General features: G+C 38.3%; 1 pseudogene; it reads left to right on the top strand.

The window, feature by feature from the left end:
• Positions 1-5,500: 5,500 nt before the first annotated feature.
• Positions 5,501-7,516, top strand: LOC105726934 (kinesin-like protein KIF2A; annotated as a pseudogene).
• The last annotated feature ends 5,128 nt before the right edge of the window (positions 7,517-12,644 follow it).

A 12,644-nucleotide genomic window follows, 5' to 3' on the forward strand; every position in this document is an offset into this window, starting at 1 on the left:
AATTAAAACATACTACTAGAGAAAAATCACTTCCACTAAAAGGAAGAAAAGAAGAAAGGAAAGAAGAGATGACTACCAACAACCAGAAAACTAACAATAAAATGACAAGAGTAAGTCCCCATTTATCAGTAACAATATTGAATATAAATAGACTAAACCTCCAGTGGAAAGACATAGAGTGGCTGAATGGACGGAAAAAAAGACCCAGTGATCTGTTGCCTACAAGAATCACACTTCACCTATAAAGACACACACAGACTGAAAATAAAGGGAGGGAAAAGATGCTCTATGCCAATGGAAGCAAAAAAACTGGAGTAGCTGTACTTATATAAGACAAACAGACTTCAAGACAAAAACTATAAAAAGAGACAGAAGAATAATAAATGAGTCATTCAGCAAAAGAATGTTAACTATTGTAAATATACATGCACCCAACACTGGAACACCTAGATATTTAAAGCAAATATTATTAGAGCTAAAGAGAAAGAAAGGCCCCAATACAATAACAGCTAAAGACTTCAACAGTCCAACTTCAGCATTGGATAGATCATCCAGACAGAAGTTCAACAAAGAAACATCAGACCCAATCTGCGCTATAGATCAAATGGATCTAATAGGTATTTACACAACATTTCACCCAAAAGCTGCAGAATACATATTCTCCTGGGGACATAGATAATTTTCAAGAATAGACCATATGTTCACCACAAAATAAGTCTTAAAATATTCACAAAATTGAAAAATATCAAGTATCTTCTTTGACCACAATATAACACATCTACAAATCAATAATGAGAGGAACTTTGTAAACTATACAAACATGGAAATTAAACAATATGCTCCTGAATGACCAGTGGGTCACTGAAGAGATTAAGAAGAAAATTGAAAACTGTTTTGAAACAAATGATAATAGAAACACAGCATACCAAAACCTATGGGATATGGCAAAAGCAGTACGAGGAGGGAAGTTTATAGCTGGTAAGTGTCTACATCAAAAAAAGATAAAAATTTCGAGAGAGATCCAAGATGGCCAATGACTAGCAGCTCAGGATTGTACCTCCCAGTGAAAGCACAGAGAACGAGAGGACGCCACACTTTCAGACGAATATTTGTTGCTCACGGACCAGGAGATTCCCAGCGGAGGAGCCCCACGGGTCACTAGTGCGACTCTTGTGGCGGTTTTGCTGGCACCCTGGCACGGCGATTCTTGGTGCAGAGTAACTGAACTGGGTCCCCTTTTGGTCGACGTTTGGAGCTCTGGGAAGGCAGAGTCACCTATTCAGCTGATTGAAAAAGGGACTCAAGAAGGAGGCCAGACCAGAGATTCCCAGGCAGAAAAGCACCATCAATCTTAATGCCGCTGTTTTAGCCCGCGCAGTGGGTTGCTCAGATTTGGCGCTGGGAATCAACAAGTTGGACATCCACTCAGAGACCTAATTTGAAAGTCAGTAATTACAAAGATGACAAGTGGATAAATTCACAATGATGGGAAGAAACCAGCATAAAAAGGCTGAGAATACCCAAAATCAGAATGCGTCTCCCTCTACAGGAGATCACAGTTCCTCATCAACAAAGGATCAAGGAGGCCTGATGGAGAACGAGTGCGTTCCAATAACAGAATTAGGCTTCAGAAAGTGGATAATAAGAAACTTCTGTGAATTAAAAGTACATGTCCTAGCCCAATGTAAAGAAACTAAGAACCTTAAAAAAAGGTTTGACGAAATCCTAACGAGAATAGACAATTTAGAAAGGAATATAAGTGAATTAATGGAAATGAAGAATACAATATGAGAACTCCACGAAGTATGCACAGGTTTTAACAGTCGAATTGATCTAGCAGAAGAAAGGATATCAAGGCTGAAGACTAACTTAATGAAATGAAACAAGAAGACAAGATTAGAGAGGAAAGAGTAAAAAGGAACGAGCAAAGTCTCCAAGAAATATGAGACTATGTGAAAATATCTAATTTACGTTTGATAGGTGTACCTGAATGTCATGAAGATAATGAATCCAAGCTGGAAAATATTCTTCAGGATATTATTCAGGAAAACTTTCCTAACCTAGTAAGGCAGGACAATACTCAACTCCAGGTAATACAGAGAACACCACAAAGATATTCCTTAAGTAGAGCAACCTCAAGACACATAATCGTTAGATTCACCAGGGTTGAAATAAAGGAGAAAATTCTAAGGGCAGCTAGAGAGAAAGGTCAGGTTACCCATAAGGGGAAGTCTATCAGACTCACAGCAGATCTCTCAGCAGAAACCCTACAAACTAGAAGAGTGAGGGTCAATATTCGATATCCTCAAAGAAAAGAATTTTCAATCCAGAATCTCATATCCAGCCAAACTAAGCTTCACAAATGAAGAAAAAATAAAATTTTTCGCAAACAAGCAAACACTCAGAGATTTCATCACCACCAGGCCTGCTTTACAAGAGCTTCTGAAAGAAGCACTACAAACAGAAAGGAACAACCAGTATCAGTCATCCCAAAAACTTACCAAAAGGTAAAGAGTATCTCCATAATGAAGAATCTACATCAACTAATGGGGAAAATAGCCAGCTAGCATTAAACGACAACATTAAACTCACAAATATCAAGATTAATCCTAAATTTAAATGGATTAAATGCCCCAATCAAAGACACAGACAGGCAAAATGAATAAAAAGTCAAAACCCATTGGTACGCTGTATCCAGATCCATCTCATAAGCAAGAACACACAAAGACTCAAAATAAAGGGTTGGTGGAAGACTTACTAATCAAATGGAGAGAAAAAAAAAAACAGAAGTTGTAACTTTCGTCTCTGACAAAATAGACTTTAACAGTAACAAAGACTAAAAAAAACAAAGAAGGATATTACATAATGGTAAAAGGATCAATGCAACAACAGGAGTCAATGATCATAAATATATATGCACCCAATATAGGAGCACCCAGATACATAAGACAAGTTCTTAATGACTTATAAAGAGACTTGGACTCCCGCACAATAATAGCCGGAGACTTTGACACCACATTGTTAATATTCGATAGATCAATGAGATAGAAAATTTACAGGGACATCTATGATCTGAACTCAGACCTGGAACAAGTAAACTCAGTGAATACTTATAGAATTCTTTACCCCAGGTCCACAGAACATACATTTTTCTCAGTATCACATTACACCTATTTTGAAAGTGACCACATAATTGGAAGTAAATTACTCTTCAGCATTTGCATAGCATTTCACAGACTTAATGAAATATTGGTTGGCTGTTTGTTTGTTATTTTCTTCTCTTATTCCTTCCTGTCTCCACTGTTAAGCACAATTATTGGCAAAAAAGAGGTTTTTAACACCTATTTTTAGATTGCATTCCAGCCTGGGCAATAGAGCAAGACTCCTGTTCTCTCTCCCTCTCTTTCTCTTTCTTTCTTCAAAAAAAAAAAAAGATAATAATTTCAAACAAAACAAAACAAACAATAAGAAACCCCACCTAACTGCATCTTCAAGAACTAGAAAAGCAAGCACAAATAAGCTCAAAATTAGAGAAAGAAATTAAATATAAACATCAGAGCAGAAATAAATGAAATTAAATGAAGAAAACAAAAGATCAATGAAACAAAAAGTTAGTTTTTTAAAAAGATAAAAGTGACAAAACTTTAATCAGAGTAGCTAAGAAAAAAAAGAGAGAAGCAGCAAATAAATTAAGTCAAGCCAGGCACAGTGGCTCACATCTGTAATCCCAGCACTTTGGGAGGCTGAGGCAGGTGGATCACTTGAGCTCAGGAGTTCAAGACCAGCTTGGCCAACATGGTGAAACTCTGTCTCTACTAAAAATATAAAAATTAGCCAGGGGTGGTGGCACACACCTGTAGTTCCAGCTACTCAGGAGGCTGAGGCATCAGAATTGCTTGAATCTGGGAGGCAGAGGTTGCAGTGAGCTAAAACCCTGCCACTGCATTTCAGCCTGGGCAACAGAGCCAGACTCTGTCTTTAAAAGAATAATTAAATCAGAGATGAAAAAGGAGACATTACAACAAATACCACAGAAATTCAAGGGATCATTAGAGGCTTCTATGAGCAATTATATGCCCATAAATTGGAAAATCTACCTGGAGCAATCAGACAAGAGAAAGAAATAGAGGGTATCCAGATTGGAAAGAGAGAAGTCAAATTGTCCTTGTTTGCAGATGATATGATCATATTTGGAAAAACCTAAAGACTCTACCAAAAAAACCATTAGAACTGATAAACAAATTTATTAAAGTTGTAGGATACAAAATCAACATACAAAAATCAGTAGGATTTCTATATGTCAAGAGTGAACAATCTGAAAAAGAAATAGAGAAACTAACCCCATTTACAATGACAACAAATAAAATTAAATAACTAGGAATTAACCAAAGAAGTGAAAAATCTCTACAATGAAAACTATAAAATTGGACCAAAGAAATTAAAGAGGACATAAAAAATGGAAAGATATTCCATGTTCATGGATTAGAAGAATCATCATTAAAATGTCCATACTACCTAAAGATTCAGTGCAATCTCTATCAAAATACCAATGACATTCCTCACAAAAACAAAAAAGTTATAAAATTTTTATGAAACCAAAAAAGACCTAGAATAGCCAAAGCTATCCTAAGCAAAAAGAACAAAAGTGGAGGAATCATATTACCTGACTTCAAATTACATAACTATGCTGTAGTAACCAAAACAGCATGGTACTGGCTTAAAAACAGACACATAGACCAATGCAGCAGAATACAGAACTCAGAAACAAATCAGTACATCTATAATGAATTCATTTTTGACAAAGGTGCCAAGAACATACATTGTGGAAAGGACCATCTCTTCAATAAATGGTGCCAGAAAAACTGAATATCCACATGTGGAAGGATGAAACTAGACTCTCCTACCTCTGGCCCGATCCAAAAATAAAACCAAAATGGATTAAAGACTTAAATCTAAGGCCTCATATTATGAAACTACTATAAGAAAACATTAGACAAACTAGAACATTGGACTGGGCAAAGAGTTCTTCAGTAATACCCCATAAGCACAGGCAACCAAAGCAAAAATGGACAAATGGGATCACATCAACTTAAAAAGCTTTTGCACGGTGAAGGAAACAATTAACAAAGTGAAGAGACAACCCACAGAATGAGAGAAAATATTTGCAAACTATCCATACCACAAGGGATTTATAACCAGAATATATGAGTAGTACAAACAAATCTACAGGAAAAAAATCTAATAAGCTAATTAAAAATGGGCAAAAGATCTGACTAGACATTTCTCAAAAGAAGACATACAAATGGCAAACAGTTATATGAAAAGGTGCTCGACGTCACTGATCATCAGAGAAATGCAAATCAAAATTATAATGAGATATTATCTTACCCCAATTAAAATGGCTTTTATCCAAAGACAGATAATAGTCAATGCTGGTGAGAATGTGGAGATAGGGGAAACTCATACACTGTTGGTGGGGATATAAATTAGTATAACCACTATGGAGAAGAGTATGGAGGTTCCTGAAAGAATTAAAAAGAGACATCTACCCTGCCTCCTCCTTTTCTACCCTCCCATTCTCCTCCTTGGGCCCACTGCTGCTGCTCCAGATGAGGTGATGGCAACGGCCAACTTCAGCAAGATCCAGATGGGAATTTATGTGGGGTTCAAGCACAGTGATGGCCAAATACATCAAACAATGGTAACATCTTTAAATGAAGATAATGAAAGTGTAATTGTTGAATGGATAGGAAATGGAGATGCAAAAGGCAAAGAGATTGACCTGGAGAGCATCTTTTCACTTAACCCTGACCTTGATCCTAATGAAGAAATTAAACCCAGTCCAGAAACACCTCCGCCTCCAGCATGCTCAGCCAAAGTAAACAAAATTGTAAAGAATCGACGGACTGTGGCTTCTATTAAGAATGACCCTCCTCCAAGAGATAATAGAGTGGTTGGTTCTTCACACGCATAGCCCAGTCAATTTCCTGAACAGACTTTCTCTGCACAATAGAATGCATGTAGAAAATCTAATTGTGTAAAAGAGGTAGAAATACTGGAAGAAAAATGAGAATAAAAGGAGACTGCAACAGCAAGAATTTAGAGAAAAAAGAGTCCAGGATGTTGATGCTACAAACACAAGTTATGAAATTATGTGTATAATCAGAGACTTTAGAGGAAGTTTGGATTATAGACCATTAACAACAGCAGACATATTGATGTACATAGTATATGTGTGTGTGTAAGAAAATGACCACTCAAGAAAAAATAAACTCGGCCGGGCACGGTGGCCAACGCCCATAATCCCAGCACTTTGGGAGGCCAAGGCAGGCGGATCACGAGGTCAAGAAATCAAGACCATCCTGGCCAACACGGTGAAACACTGTCACTAGTAAAAACACAAAAACATTAGCCAGGCGTGGTGGCACGCGCCTGTGGTCCCAGCTACGCGGGAGCCTGAGGCGGAAGAATCGCTTGAACCCAGGAGGCGGAGGTTGCAGTGAGCCGAGATTGTGCTACTGCACTCCAGCCTGGTGACAGAGCAAGACTCCGTCTCAAGAAAGAAAAAAGAAACTCAAATAAAAGATCTTGATGTAATCACAATTCTTAGTAAATATGTTGTGATGGTACATGAACCAAAACAAAAGGTAACTTTAAAAAGGTACCTAGAAAACAAAACATTTCGTTTTGATTATGCCTTTGATGACTCAGCTCCTAATGAAATGGTTTACAGGTTTACTGCTAGACCACTAGTGGAAACTATATGGGGAATGGCTACATGCTTTGCTTATGGGCAGACTGGAAGTGGAAAATTTCCAGTGAAAAACTATGGGTGGTGACTTTTCAGGAAAGAGCCAAGATTGTTCTAAAGGAATTTATGCATTAGCATCTCCAGATATCTTTTTAACTCTAAAGAAGCCAAACCATAAAAAGCTAGAACTTCAGTATATGCAACCTTCTTTGAAATTTATAGTGGAAAGCTGTTTGACTTGCTAAATAGGAAAACAAAATTAAAAGTTCTAGAAGATGGAAAACAGCAGGTTCAAGTGGCAGGATTACAGGAACGGGAGGTCAAATGTGTTGAAGATGTCCTGAAACTCATTGACACAGGCAACAGTCGCAAACACCCAGTGAAACATCTGCAAATGCACATTCATCTCAGAGCCATGCAGTGTTTCAGATTATTCTTAAAAGGAAAGGAAAACTACATGGAAAATTTTCCCTCATTGATTTGGCTGAAAATGAAAGAGGAGCTGATACTTCCAGTGCAGACAGGCAAACAAGGCTTGAAGGTGCTGAAATTAATAAAAGCCTTTTAGCACTCAAGGAGTACATCACAGCCTTAGGTAGAAATAAACTTCATGCTCCTTTCTGTGCAAATAAACTTACTCAGGTGTTAAGAGATTCTTTCATAGGTGAAAACTCTCATATCTGCCTGATTGCCACAATCTCTCCAGGATTTGCATCCTGTGAAAACACTCTTAATACATTAAGATATACAAATAGGGTCAAATAATTGACTGTAGATCCAACTGCTGCTGGTGATGTTCGTCCAGTCCACCAAACCAGATTGATGACTTAGAGACACAGCAGGATGTGGGGAGTTCCCCTCAGAGAGATGATCTAAAACTTATTTGAACAAAATGAAGAAGTTTCTCCACAATTGTTAACTTTCCATGAAAGCAGTCTCACAAACAGTAGAAATGGAAGAACAAGTTGTAGAAGATCAAAGGGCAGCATTCCAGGAATCAGTTTGATGGTTAAAAGATGAAAAGCCTCTCTTAGAGATGAATGAAGAAGTAGACTACGATGTGAATTCATATGCCACACGACTTGAAGCTATTCTTCGGCAAAAAATAGACATTTTAACTGAGCTGCAGGATAAAGTGAAATCTTTCTGTGCAACTCTACAGGAAGAGGAACAAGCCAGCAAGCAAATCAACCAAAGAGACCCTGTGCACTTTAAACCGGCATTTGCTGCTAAAGGATCCCCAGAACCCTCACTATTGTAACATACAACAGTTCAGCTGTAAGGGCCATTTGAAAGTTTGAAATTTTAAGTATATGTGGAAAATGTTTTGTCTTTCACCTGAATTACATTCCAATTTTGTGAAGCACTCTTTTTTCTACAAAATGCTTCTAGTCCAGGAGGTGCAACCAAGAATTGGGATTAATGAAGCATTTTGTTTCATTTAAACAAATAGTAATTTACTTTTGGAGATCCTTGTCAATTTTATTTTCTATACGATGAAGTAAGACTGTGGACTCGATCCATAGCCAGATAGTAGGGGGAAGCTACAGCATTTCCTTTTAACTCGGTCCAGTTTTTGTAGTGAGACTCAGCAGTTTTAAATCCTTTGCATGGATGCATACCTCATCAGTGATAGTACATACCTTGTCCACTCCTAGGGACAGCTGTGCTCACCTTTTCCTGCTTTGTGCCTTGACTAAGGCTACTGACCCTACATTTCTGAAGCACAGCCAAGAAATATTACATTCCTTGTTATTGTAAATTACCTTTGTGTGTACATTTTTACTGTATTTGAGACTTTGTGTGTGTGTGACTAGTTAATTTTGCAGGATGTGCCATATCATTGAACTGAACTAAAGTCTGTTACAGGGGATGTAGCTACTGCACCATTCCATGTTATATACAAAGAAATCTGGAATTACTATTTTAAAACTATGTAACGTGATTATAGTTTTTCTTAGCATTTTCTTTGTAAAGAGCTAAAATATAAACTATTTGGTATATAATAAAAAGTAATGAAATTCTGAGAAAAAAAAAGAATGAAAAATAGAGCTACCATATGATCCAGCAATCCCACTGGTAGGTATATATACACAAGAGAAAGAAAATCAGTATATCAAAGTGATATCTACAGTCTCATGTTTATTGCAGCACTGTTCACAATAGCCAAGATTTGGAAGCAACCTAACTGTCTGTCAACAGATGAACGGACAAAGAAAATGTGATACATATTTACAATGGAGTACTATTCATCCATGAAAAAGAATGAGATCCCATTATTTGCAACAACATGGATGAAACTGGAGGTCATTATGTTAAGTGAAATACGCCAGGCACAGAAAGACAAACTTCTCATCCTCTCATTTATTTGTTGAAATTAAAAATTTTAAAAATTAAACTAATGGAGATAGAGAGTAGACTGATGGTTACCAGAGGCTGGGAAGGGCCGTTGGGGAATGGTGGGAGGGAAGTGAAGATGGTTAATGGGTACAAAAAGTAGTTTAAAAAGAATGAGTAAGATCTAGTATTTGATAGCACAACATAGTGATGTGATAATTTAATTGTAAATTTAAAAGTAACTAAAGACTATAATTGGATTGTTTGTAACACAAAGGATAAATGCTTGAGGTGATGAATAACCCATTCATCCAGATATGATTATTACACATTGTGTGCCTATATCAAAATATCCCAAACACACCATAAATATATAAACCTACTATGTACCCACAAAAACTGTAAGTTAAAAAATAAAAGAAACTCCTGTTTGGTGGGGATTTTTTCTTTCATCACTTTTCATGTTCTTGTTGCATAATTTCTGAGGAGAAGCCTTTGTAATTTCTACCCTTGTTCCTCTGTGGGTGAGGTTTTTTTTTTTTTTTTTTCTTTTCTTGCTCTGGCTTCTTGCCAGATTTTCTCTTTGTCACAGTTTGACTACAATAAGTGTAAGTGTAGCCTTTTGTTATTTATCCTGCTTGTTACTTTCTGAGCTTCTGAACCTGTGGTTTGGTGTCCTTCTGGTATTCCTGATTGCACGTATACACATCTTGTGATATTGTCCCACAGATATCAGATGTTCTATTATGTTTGGGGTTTTTTGTTTATTTTTTTGTTGGTTGGTTTTATCCTGGTCCTTTAAAAATGTATTGACTTGGATGTCCACCAAGATGGCCAGATAGAAACAGCGCCAGTCCGCAGTTCCCAGTGTGAGCAATGGGTGAATGATCTCCACATTTCCAACTGAGTGGCACCCGGAACACCAGCAAGACAGAACCACTCATTCCCCTGAAAAAGGGGGCTGAAGCCAGAGAGCCAAGTGATCTGGCTGGCTGGGTCCCACCCCAACAAAGACCAGCAACCTAAGATCCACTGGCTTGAAATTCTCGCAGCCAGCACAGCAGTCTTAACTAGACCTGAGATATTCCAGCTTGGTGGGGGGAGGGGTGTCCGCCATTGCTAAGGCTTCCACTGGCCGTTTTAAACTTGCCTGTGTAAACAGAGTCCCTGGAAAATTTACACAGCAACTGGGTGGGGCCTCTGCAGGCAGACTGTCCCTAGACTCCTTTCTTGCTGGGCAGGGCATCTCTGAAAAAAGGCAGCAGCCCGTCAGGGACTTATAAATAAAGCCCCCACCTTCCTGGGACAGAGTACCTGGGAAAAGGGATGGTTGAGGGTTCAGCTTCAGCAGATTTAAACGTCCCTGCACATCATCTCTGAAAGGAGCAATGGATCTCCCAGCACAGCACTCGAGCTCTGATAAGAGACAGACTGACTCCTCAAGTGACCCCCTGACCCCCGTGTATCCTGACTGGGAGACATCTCATAGAGGAGAACTCTGCCTGGCATCTGGTGGATGCCCTTCTGGGACAAAGCTACCAGAGGAAGGAACGAGCAGCAATCTTTGCTGTTTTGTAGCTCCAGCGGGTGATTCCCAGGCAAACAGTGTCTGTAGTGGACTTCCAGCAAACTCCAGCAGATCTGCAGCAGAGGGGCCTGACTGTTACAAGGAAAACTAACAAACAGAAAAAATTGTTTCAACATCAACAGAAAGGACGTCTGCACAGAGACCCCATCCAAAAGTCATCAACTTCAAAGTCCAAAGGTAAATAAATCCACGAAGATGGGAAGGAACCAGTGCAAAAAGGCTGAAATCTCCAAAAACCAGAATGACTCTTCTTCTCCAAGAGATCACAACTCCTCACCAGCAGGGGAACAAAACTGGTTGGAGAATTTGGACAGAAGCAGGCTTCAGAAGGTGGGTAATAACAAGTTTCTCTGAGCTAAAGGACCACGTTCTAACCCAACGCAAAGAAGCTAAGAACCTTGAAAAAAGGTTAGACAAAATGGTAACTAGAATAACCAGCATAGTGAAGAACATAAACGACTTGATGAAGCTGAAAAATACAGCACAAGAACTTCATGAAGCATACACAAGTTTCAACAGCCGAATTGATCAAGCGGAGGAAAGGATATAAGAGATTGATGATCAACTCAATGAAATAAAGCGAGAAGGCAATATTAGAGAAAAAAGAATGAAAAGAAATGAACAAAGCCTACAAGAAATATGAGATTGTGTGAAAAAACCAAATCTATGTTTGATCGGTGTACCTGAAAGTGATGGGGAGAATGAAACCAAGTTGGAAAACACTTTCAGTATATTATCCAGGAGAATGCCCCCAACCTAGCAAGGCAGGCCAACATTCAAATTCAGGAAATACAGAGAACATCACAAAGATATTCCTTGAGAAGAGCAACACCAAGACACATAATTTTCAGATTCACCAGGGTTGAAATGAAGAAAAAATGTTAAGGACAGCCAGAGAGAAAGGTTGGGTTACTCATAAAGGGAAGCCCATCAGAGTCACAGTGGATCTCTTGGCAGAAGCCCTACAAGACAGAAGAGAGTAGAGGCCAATATTCCACACCCTTAAAGAAAAGAATTTTCAACCCAGAATTTCATATCCAGCCAAACTAAGCATTATAAGCAAAGGAGAAATAAAATCTTTTATGGACGAGAAACTGCTGAGAGATTTCATCACCACTAGGCCTGCCTTACAAGAGCTCCTGAAGGAAGCACTAAACATGGAAAGGAATAACCAGTACCAGTCACTGCAAAAACATACCAAATTGTAAAGACCATCGACGCTATGAAGAAACCACATCAACTAATGGGCAAAACAACCAGCTAGCATCAAAATGGCAGGATCAAATACACACATTAAAATATTAATAATAAATGTCAATGATCTAAATGCCCCAATCAGAAGACACAGACTGGTAAATTGGATGAAAAAGTCAAGACCCATCAGTGTGCTGTATTCAGGAGACCCATCTCACATGCAAGGACACACATAGGCTCAAAATAAAGGGATGGAGGAAGATTTACCAAGCAAATGGAGAGTGAAAAAAAAGCAGGGGTTGCAATCCTAGTCTCTGATAAAACAGACTTTAAACCAACAAACATCAAAAGAGACAAAAGCATTACATAATGGTAAAGGGATCAATGTAACAAGAAGAGCTAACTATCCTAAATATATATGCACCCAATACAGGAGCACCCAGATACATAAAGTAAGTTCTTAATGACCTATAAAGAGACTTAGCCTCCCGCACAATAATAGTGGGAGACTTTAACACCCCACTGTCTATATTAGACAGATCAATGAGACAGAATATTAACAAGGATATCCAGGACATGAACTCAGATCTGGACCACATAACTCTCCACCTCAAATCAACAGAATATACAATTTTCTCAGCACCACAACACACTTACTGACCACATAATTGGAAGTAAAACACTTCTCAGCAAATGCAAAAAACAGAAATCATAACAGTCTCTCAGACCACAGTGCAATCAAAGTAGAACTCAGCATTAAGAAACTCACTCAAA

The sequence above is a fragment of the Aotus nancymaae genome, unplaced genomic scaffold, assembly GCF_030222135.1.
Source record: "Aotus nancymaae isolate 86718 unplaced genomic scaffold, 86718_ANA_hifiasm-v0.15.2.pri h1tg000062l, whole genome shotgun sequence".
NCBI lineage: Eukaryota > Metazoa > Chordata > Mammalia > Primates > Aotidae > Aotus > Aotus nancymaae.